Source organism: Cervus elaphus, chromosome 28, assembly GCF_910594005.1.
Source record: "Cervus elaphus chromosome 28, mCerEla1.1, whole genome shotgun sequence".
NCBI lineage: Eukaryota > Metazoa > Chordata > Mammalia > Artiodactyla > Cervidae > Cervus > Cervus elaphus.
Window position 1 is genome coordinate 28,660,473 of NC_057842.1, and position 9,863 is coordinate 28,670,335.

General features: G+C 41.7%; 1 long non-coding RNA gene across 6 annotated transcripts; it reads left to right on the forward strand.

Annotated features, from left to right (window-relative positions):
- Window positions 1-671: 671 nt before the first annotated feature.
- Window positions 672-5,333, forward strand: LOC122685455. Of its 6 annotated transcripts, XR_006338398.1 has the most exons (4): window positions 672-891; window positions 1,478-1,636; window positions 4,213-4,460; window positions 5,267-5,317. It is a non-coding gene; the product is annotated as an uncharacterized LOC122685455 (long non-coding RNA). The 6 variants fall into 6 exon arrangements; XR_006338396.1 differs by having other exon boundaries at window positions 672-935; window positions 1,481-1,636; window positions 4,213-5,333; XR_006338395.1 differs by having other exon boundaries at window positions 4,213-5,333.
- Window positions 5,334-9,863: the final 4,530 nt, after the last annotated feature.

Genomic DNA, 9,863 nt, shown 5'->3' on the forward strand with positions numbered 1-9,863 from the left:
TTCATAGCAAGGGAAGGAGGGCAGAAAAGAGTGAAGGCTCTCTATAAGCATCCGCAAATGTCAGCGTTTCATCTGGCTTGTGTGTGGAAATCTGGTTTCCTGCCCTTGACCCTGAATGACTTGATCCTGTCAGAAGGCAGCTGCTTTGGTGGCCGGGTGCTGCTCCGCAGCCCCCTACCCCCGGGGTGGGGGTGAGGGGAGGTGGGGCCGGGAGGTGGCCGCCTGGACTCCAGTTTCAGCTGCTCTGGGTGAGGGGTGGCCGTGAGAGGTCCTGTGAAAACCGTCTGGGCCATCTCTGCTGGCCGCCCTCCAACAAGAACCGTTCACAGGCCTGTTCTCAGGCGGCCTCGTTCCAGAGGCTCTAACTGGGAACACGAAATGCATTGCTTTTTTTCTTTTTTTTTTTTTTTCCCACCGACCTCAAAGAGATCCTTTTATGGACAGACCGAGCCTGTCTCCTTTTTGAAAATTCCCCTTGAGAAGCTGACCTCCCTTGGCCTTGGCGAGGCAACAGGTGATGACCCCTAGGAGAGTGGGTGGTGTTCAAAGCCGCTCTGTCCCTGGGGTGTCCCTGGAACCGAAGACAAATCGAGCTTTCAGCCTGAAAGGACACAGGCGACGCCCCCGCCATGTGCCCTGGAGTTTGGTGGTGTGGCAGGGCAGTGGGACTCTTGGCCTCACAGTGAAGTTGCGGCTGCTCCTAGCGCTAGGGGAACTCACTGGGTTCTGCATGATCATGTTGGCAAACAGGGGAGCGGAATGCGTAACTATCCTTCGGGAAAAGTTCCTTGGGTTTTTTCCCAAATACACTCGGTTTGCCTTTGGCTTAAAAACTTAACCTCAGCGCAGTCTCCTCTGTGGACAGTTGTGGAGAAGAGATTCTGAGTCAGGGTAAGAATGCAGCCTCACTGACTGGATGGGAAATGATATACTAGGTGAGAGGTTTTTCTTAAAGACTGGAGTGTCTGGGATTTTTCACATCTCCAAGAAAGCCTTCATTTGATGTTGTTAATGTTTCAAGATGTAATTAAGAACTGTAACAGGAAGCAAAATGAAATTCAAAATCAGTTCTGGCTACCACTCAAACATCAGCAACTTGATGTACAGATCTTGTTTGAGGAAAGGACTGACAGACCTGGTTTCTATATAACAGAAAGTAAAAAATTTCGGTTATTTTTGGTGCAAATGCGTTTGAGTCAGTTTTAATGGGCTTCTTTAGCCATGTATTTAGATCTCTATATTTACTTTATGTTTGGAGTCATAAAGAGGAAGGAAGCTACAAAAATGCTGAGTTCAAGAAAACAAACTTGTGGTTACCAAAGGGAAGAAGGAAGAGGGAAGGGACAAACTAGGTATGGGATTAACAGATATTGTGTATAAAATAGATTAGCAACGTGGATAGACTGTATAACACAGGGAATTATAGCCATTACCTTGTAATAACCTGTAATGTAAGTTTTCCTTCATGTCTTCTCAGCAGGGAGGAAGAGGTACCTCTCCATGTGTCAAAGACACACATCCTCTATGGACGTCAGGTTTTCTTCATTATTTTCTGAGCACCTCTAATGTCCAGGACTAGCCCAGGTGCTGAGTGAAGGATGATGAACCACACAGACCTGGTCCCTGCCCTCAGGAGGTGAGAATGTGTTTTTTGATACAAAAACACTGAATCACTGTGTTGCATGCCTGAAACTAACATAATATTGTAAAGCAACTATACTTTTTTTAAATGCTGGGTTTTTTTCCTACTATTAAGAGACTTGGAGTAGATGACTCACTTGTCCCTTTTGTGTTCTTCATACTACTTTCAAACATTTTTTTTATTAGTCTCATTTATTATATATATATTAACATGTATTTAGCATGCATATAGTGCCTTGCACTAAATTAATCACTTCAATTTGGTGTTAAAAATCCAGAAGACACAGTGGTTATCACAAATGATGTAAAAGACCTAAGGAGAAAAACGGTGCCAAACATAGAATTCTCATAGACTGTAAAATTTAGTATTATTTCACTCGATCAAGAAGCCAACAAAGCAAAATTCTTAGTTCTTTGATCTCACCACCACCGACTTTCACCTTCACCTTACTTCCCCAGTTCATACTAATTGTTAAACCTTTAGTCTTGCCAACTGAACTTTTTTTTTTGCCAACTGAACTTTTAAATTTCATTATCAATTTTGATATTACTATAATACAAACCAATTAACATAATTTGAAATCCAAGATAAAAATTGTCCCATATCACATTACCTGATTTAAATTTTTTTAAAATTTTGTGTTGGGTTACAGCCAATTAACAGTGTTGTGACAGTTTCAGGTGGATAGCAAAGGGACTCAGCCATACATATACCATACATATACCATACATATACATGTATCTATCCATTCTCCCCCCAAACCCTCTTCCCATCCGGGCTGCCACATAACATTGAGCAAAGTTCCCTGTGCTATACAATAGGTCCTTGCTGTCGCGTTACCTAATTTGTCTGTGATATCAACTATTTCTCCATCTGTTCATCAGTTTTTGCATATTTACAATATTATATCAATAGAGTTCTTCAAGTTGTACTTCATCACTTCTATTATATCAGAAGACTTTTTTTTTAACTTTCCTAGTCTTTTTTTCTGCCTCTTATGATTTTATCCTAACATACTTTCTCTGTCCACTGTGGTGAATATAATAGTGGATATTTCCTTGCTTAGTATCTGTCCAGTCTCCTTTTGGGCTTCCCTGGTGGCTCAGTGGTAAAGAATCCGCCTGCCATTGCAGGAGATGCAGGAGACACAGGTTCGATCCTTGAGTGGGGAAGATCCCCTGGAAAAGAAAATGGCAACCCACTCCAGTATTCTTGCCTGGGAAAATCCCATGGACAGAGGAGCCTAATGGGCTACAGTCCATGGAGTTGCAAGAGTCAGACACAACTTGGCAACTAAACAACAACAAATCTCCTTCTACTGTTTCTTCCTGTACTAAAAAGGCTTAACAACTAAACAATGACATTTCCCAGATGCACTTGAAGCGAGATCTGACTGTGATTTAGCTTCTAGCACACAATTCACCAGTGCAAACTCAGGCCCTGGACTGGAAGGATGAACTGAGTCAAAGTCCTCAATAAATGAGAGTGATTGGAGAGTGGTAGATAGCAGAAAAGAGGTAAGAAGGATGGGTGGTGTGAATCTAAAACACGAAGAGTTCAGCATGAGATTGGGAGATATTAAGGCAGCATGGGTACTTTATGAAATGGCCAAGGGTGCTCATGATCCTCTATTGCCATTCCTCCTGCCCCCAATTCCTTCATTTTAGTACCTGAGGGGAACTTCAGCTCAATGGAGCTGCTATTCCTGTCAGCTCCAAAGGGCCAAATTCTGTCATTGAGTTTCTGCTCACACTGCTTTCCCAGTGCCAAAGCCCAATCTCTTCTTCTCAATCTAAATACTTTACAATCAACCAGATTTTTCTCCTTCACGACTTCCTTGACAGTTGTGACTCCAAGAAGTATGTACCATATATGAATATCCAACACAACTCAGTTGTGTTGTCACAACAATTGCCATTTATTACTCTTCAACGGTTCAGTAAACATTGTTACAGTAGTGTCAAACTTGTACTATCAAACGGTAGTGTTAAAACTTGATCATTCACTCCGAGTCTTCTACAGGCTACTCTGTCCATGGGATTCTCCAGGCACCATTTCCTTCTCCAGGGGATCTTCCCAACTCAGGGATCAAACCCAGATCTCCGGGCAGATTTGAGGACAGATTCTTTACCATCTGAGCCACAAGGGAAGCCCTTGTGACTTGACTTCTACCCTATCAATTCCCCCTTCTTTTTTCATTCTTTCATCTCACAGAGAAAATGTATTGGTTGAAAAGTCCCTCACATTTCTCCCTTTCAAAGCTCTCTTTCATGTCTTCTTAGCAGAAAGAGGTACCCCACCTTGAGTCAAAGACACACATCGTCTTTGGGAGTCAGGCTCTCTTCACTGTTTTCTGAGTGTCTCGATGGTCCAGCACTAGCCCAGGAGCTGAGTAGAGGGTGATGAACCACACAAATGTGGTCCCTGCCCTCAGGAGGTGAGAACCTATTAGAGAGCAGGTATTTGTTATTACAGATGGGATGAGTGTTAAATCACACAGGAATTCTCATTCCTTCTGCTTTCCTGGAAACTGCCATTGACCAACCCCTACAATCTTCATCATCTTCAAGCTCTTGCTTTTGATAACATTCCCAAGTGGCTCAGCTGGTAAAGAATCCACCTGCAATGTGGGAGACCTGGGTTTGATCCCTGGGTTGGGAAGATCCCCTGGAGAAGGAAACAGCTACCCACTCCAGTATTCTGGCCTGGAGAATTCCATGGACTACAGTCCACAGGGTGCAAAGAGTCAGACACGACTGAGCAACTTTTACTTCACTTCACCACAATCAGTGTTTATGTTTGCTGCTTCATCTTAAAGGTAAGATAAAAATTCCTTTACGTATATTTCCCTCTAAACATAGTCCTAAACTGTCTTCCATTTCCCAGCAAAACCTCTAGAAAGAGTTGCTTATAATTGCTGTATTCTTTTCTTAACTCTTCCTGCATCTGGACTTCTGAAACATATCCCACGTCTATTATCAGATCCCAGGAACCTCTCCCACCAAAAACCATGCCTCTGTGAAGAACGTGCCTATTTTTCAGTTCTGGTTTGACCTCTCAGCATTATTGGAAGTTCTTTATCATTCCCTGTTTCTCCAGACCCTCTTTGTTTAGCTTCAGGGGCTCCACAGATCTTAATTCTTCTCACCTCCATTTTATTTGGAGGTTCATTTCAGCTGCTAGACCTGTAAGATTCAGTTCTCCCCTCTTTTCACGTGCTGTCTTCCACCTAGGCAATTTCATCCATTCCTCAGCCTTAAATTAACATCTTCAGAGGACTGTTCCACATTTATACCTCCAGCTCAGATCTCTTCTCTGAATTTCAGACTAGCATTCCCAACAGGGCTTGGGTGATTTCCTCTGGGAATGTTTCACAGAATTCTTAACCAGTTCAGGGTCTCTTACAGTGCATTCCCAGTTCACTTTGTATTTTTCTATCTATTTTATTGTGATTTTATTACATCTTCTTCCTTGAAATGTACTCTGTGAGGTCAGAAACCCCACTACCCCACTACTATGCCTATCTTATTCATCACTTTACCCACAGTATCTAGCAAAATATTTGCTTTGTAATTACTATTTATTGAAAGTCTGAATTGATAAATTTAGTGATTCTTATTTAAGACATTGTAGGCGCTGAGCTGGAAGAAGCACAAACTGGAATCAAGATTGCCGGGAGAAATATCAATAACCTCAGTATGCAGATGACACAATCCTTATGGCAGAGAGTGAAGAGGAACTAAAAAACCTCTTGATGAAAATGAAAGAGGAGAGTGAAAAAGTTGGCTTAAAGCTCAACATTCAGAAAACTGAGATCATGGCATCTGGTCCCATCACCTCATGGCAAATAGATGGGGAGACAGTGGAAACAGTGTCAGACTTTATTTTTTTGGGCTCCAAAATCACTGCGGATGGTGACTGCAGCCGTGATCTTAAAAGACGCTTACTCCTTGGAAAGAAAGTTATGACCAACCTAGATAGCATATTAAAAAGCAGAGACATTACTTTGCCAACAAAGGTCCGTCTGTCTGGTCAAGGCTATGATTTTTCCAGTGGTCATGTATGGATGTGAGTGAGAGTTGGACTGTGAAGAAAGCTGAACTCCGAAGAATTGATGCTTTTGAACTGTGGTGTTGGAGAAGACTCTTGAGAGTCCCTTGGACTGCAAGGAGATCCAACCAGTCCATCCTAAAGGAGATCAGTCCTGGGTGTTCATTGGAAGGACTGATGCTGAAGCTGAAACTCCAGTACTTTGTCCACTTCATGCGAAGAGTTGACTCATTGGAAAAGACCCTGATGCTGGGAGGAATTGGGGGCAGGAGGAGAAGGGGACGACAGAGGATGAGATGACTGGATGGCATCACTGACTCGATGGGAATGAGTTTGGGTAAACTCTGGGAGTTGGTAATGGACAGGGAGGCCTGGCGTGCTGCGGTTCATGGGGTCGCAAAGAGACACGACTGAGCGACTGAACTGAACTGAACTGAGGAGTAATTTGTTTTAAAGGACATCAAACAGACAGCCTTTTATCTTTTACAATATGATACTGTTTTAATAACGGATACTTCTGTGAAATAGTTATAAAAAACAAATTACTAGAAAAATGAAGCCAGCAATAACAAAAAAAGATATATAGCATGCAAGCTCCAACTTTTCATTATTAAATTCAACAGATTTGTTTTTAATCTGTGGAATAACTATAAAGGTTTCTAAATGTTTACTCTAAATTTCTTCAATTTTCCTGGTGCTGAATGGTGACAGCTAACAAACCAACCCTAGAGAGCTGACCATACTTTAAGTAGTGCTGGGCTGGATGACAGAGATGGTCATACATCTGAGTATTTTTGCATCTTTCCCCGGTCACTTCAGGCTTCCCAGGTGGTGCAGTGGTAAAGAATCTGCCCCCAATGCAGGAAATGCAGAAGATGTAGGTTTGATCCCTGGCTGAGGAAGATCCTCTAGAGAAGGAATGACAACCCACTCCAGTATTCTTGCCTACAGAATTCCAAGGACAGAGGAGCCTGGTGGGCTACCGTCCTTGGGGGTCACTAAGAGTCGGACATGAGTGAGCACACACACATACACATCATCTTATTTGCCAAAAAACATTACAGAAAAGTTCTTTTTTGTTTTTGCAGAGCAAGTAAGGAGCTTTTTCTCTACTGGTCAATGAACTGAGTCTCCCTCATAGTTCAGGTTTTTGCAGGGGATACAGAAGTCACGGATGGTGCTCTGAGGTAGCACGGGGAGCATGTGTACTATGGAGATTATCCAAGCCTTTTGTTACATGCTTATCACAGAATCTTTGACAGAGTGACCACTGAATCAGTGCCTACAATTGTGCAGCAGTATTCTTGGCACTGAGTGCTTGCTTTAAAACCGAAGACGTCCTGAAAATACCTGTAACCTTTCGTTGTTTATGAATACTACCTTCAGAATCCCTCAAAACAGCATAATTTTATAGCCATTAGAAAATTCTTGCATTGTTTCTACTAAACATATGAAAACTGCAACTTCTCATGGAATTGCCAATTATTTTTTTCTAGGACCAAATTTCCATGGACAATAAAAGTTCAGAGTGATGTTATCTACAGTTCCCCCACATGTTTTTTAAAGGTATAACTATGCGGAAGTTTCAACCTCTTCCCCTTGCCAACTTCAGAATATTTCTCTGTTTAATATCTGTAGAACTGAAAAAAGCCTAGCCTCACACTGGAACCTCAGTTTATCTCAGTCAGAAATTGCTGGACAGAAGCCCTGTTTTTAATGTCTTATTCCAGTATTCTGACCTGGAGAATCCCACAGACAGAGGAGCCTGGTAGGCTACAGTCCATGGGGTCACAGAGTCGGACACGACTGAGCGACTTCACTTCACTAAGGTTGCTGTATTTAAGAAATAAAAATACAGGACACTCAGTTAAATTTGAATTTCAGATAAACAACAAAAAATGTTTTTAGTATGGATAAGCACATGTCCATTGCATGGGATGCTAAAAATTTATTGTTTATCTGCAATTCAAATTTAACTGAACGTCCTATATTTTATCTGGCAACACTATCTTGTGTAAATTAATTTTATTTAGATGGACACTTTTTCCTATGTTACCACTGTGGGGGTTTTTGTTGTTGTTTGTTTCATTTTTTTTTTGTTTGTTTTTGAATTCTTTTCTTCACTATTCGAACACACTTTTTAAAAAGATCTCTGCCAATCCCCAGCTCATTATCAACGACATCATTAGCATCACCATAGATCTAAATTACGTTAAAACAGGATGAGAACTACTGACAAATTGTATAGACAAGAGGCTCCCAAGGAAGTTGGGATCAAATTATGATCAAGAAAGGAAAGGAAGGAAATGCCAAGCTTAGCCTGTAGATAATGCCCAGCATAGTGAAAACTCTGAAAGGGAATCAGACATGGAATACCCCTGGGAGGCTGATGGGCACTCAGCCTTGCATTTCACAGATGGAGAAACTTAAACACAAAGCGAGGTAGTGACTTCTTGAGGGAGCAGGAAGCAGCTGTATAAAGGAATGGGGAAAAAAAGAGAAAGAAAATCTTCTGAAACCCAGTCTTACCTGGCAGGGTAAGGTGAAGGCAGACATCACTGAAATGTGGATATTTTATTAAAACATTTTTCTTCAAGACAACTGGGAACATTTTGTCTCTACAACCCACCCTTTATATGCACAGATCATGGGACCAGTACATTCTAAAATCTGAAAGGGACATTAGAAAACATTCATCCCCGTTCCTTCAGTATATTGATCTAGAAATTGAGGCCAAGGGTTTGAGTAACTTTAACAAAATTGCACAACCTGTAGGAATCCACCAGGGTCTAAGCCTAAGGATATGGACTCCTCAGTGTTTTTAATCCAGCCCTTTACAGCCCCATAGAATGTAGCCCATCAGGCTTCTCTGTCCACAGAATTTTCCAGGCAAGAATACTGGAGTAGGGTGCCATTCCCTTCGTCAAGGGGATCTTTGCTACCCAGGGATTGAATCCGGGTCTCCTGCATTATAGGCGGATTCTTTATCTCTGAGCCACCAGGTAAGCCCTTAATCCAGCTACTTTTCAATTAATAATTGATCCACAAACTATAAAAAGAAAGCCAGGGTGAGTTCTTTTCAACCAAGGAAAGTGATTTCAATAAATTGAGGTATAAAAGGGTCTTAAAATATCTGACTCTTTTCAGTAAGTTTAGGAGCTACTGTCTAAGAATAAAGCCTGATCCTCTTGTTAAAGGGTAAATCTTAAAAAGAGATATAATTATGACTTATGCAACTATAAAACAAACACACATCAAAGATTTAACTAATTAATTAATAAGGTGGCTTAAACAGTAAAGAATCTGCCTGCAATCGGGAGACCCCAAGGTTCGATCCTTGGGTCAGGAAGATCACCTAGAGAAGAGAATGGTTACCCACTCTAGTATTCTTGCCTGGAGAGTTCCATGGACAGAGGAGCCTGGAAGACTACAGCCCATGGAACTGCAAAATCAGACACGACTGAGTGACGAATAATTTCACAATGAGGGAACCAGTGAGATGTCACAAATGATTTAAAGCAGCAATTCCCAACATTTTTGACACCAGGAACCAGTTTCATGAAAGACAATTTTTCCATAGATTGAGGGCAAGAGATAGTTTCGGGATGATTCAAGAGCATTGTACTTATTGTGCACTTTATTTCTATTATTATTACACCAGCTCCACCTCAGATCATCAGGCATTAGATCCTAGAGGTTGGGAACCCCTGGTTTAAATGATACTTTGACATATAGAGATAATACATTATCTGCCTGAGTGTTAAGGACTGAATTGTCCCTGCCCCTCACAACCCCTACCCAAATTCGTTTATTAAATCCCTAACCCCTTCATGTGACTGTTTGGAGGTAGAGCCTTCATGGATGTGATTAGGGTTAAATGAGGACTTAAGAGTAAATCCCTGATCCAGTAGAACTTGTATCCTTACAAAAGAGCAAGAGATACCAATGATCACTCTCCCAGCCATGTGAGGACATCATAAAGTGGCCATCTGCAAGCCAGGAGGGAGCGGTCACCAGAATATGACCCTACTGGCATTCTGATCTCAGACTCTAGTCTTAAGACCTGTGAGAAAATCATTTCTGTTGTTTAAGCTACTCTCTACACTGTTTTGTTATGGCAGCCTGAGCTAACTCTCTGAGAAATCCATTCACACTGCCTTAAGCAGGAGTC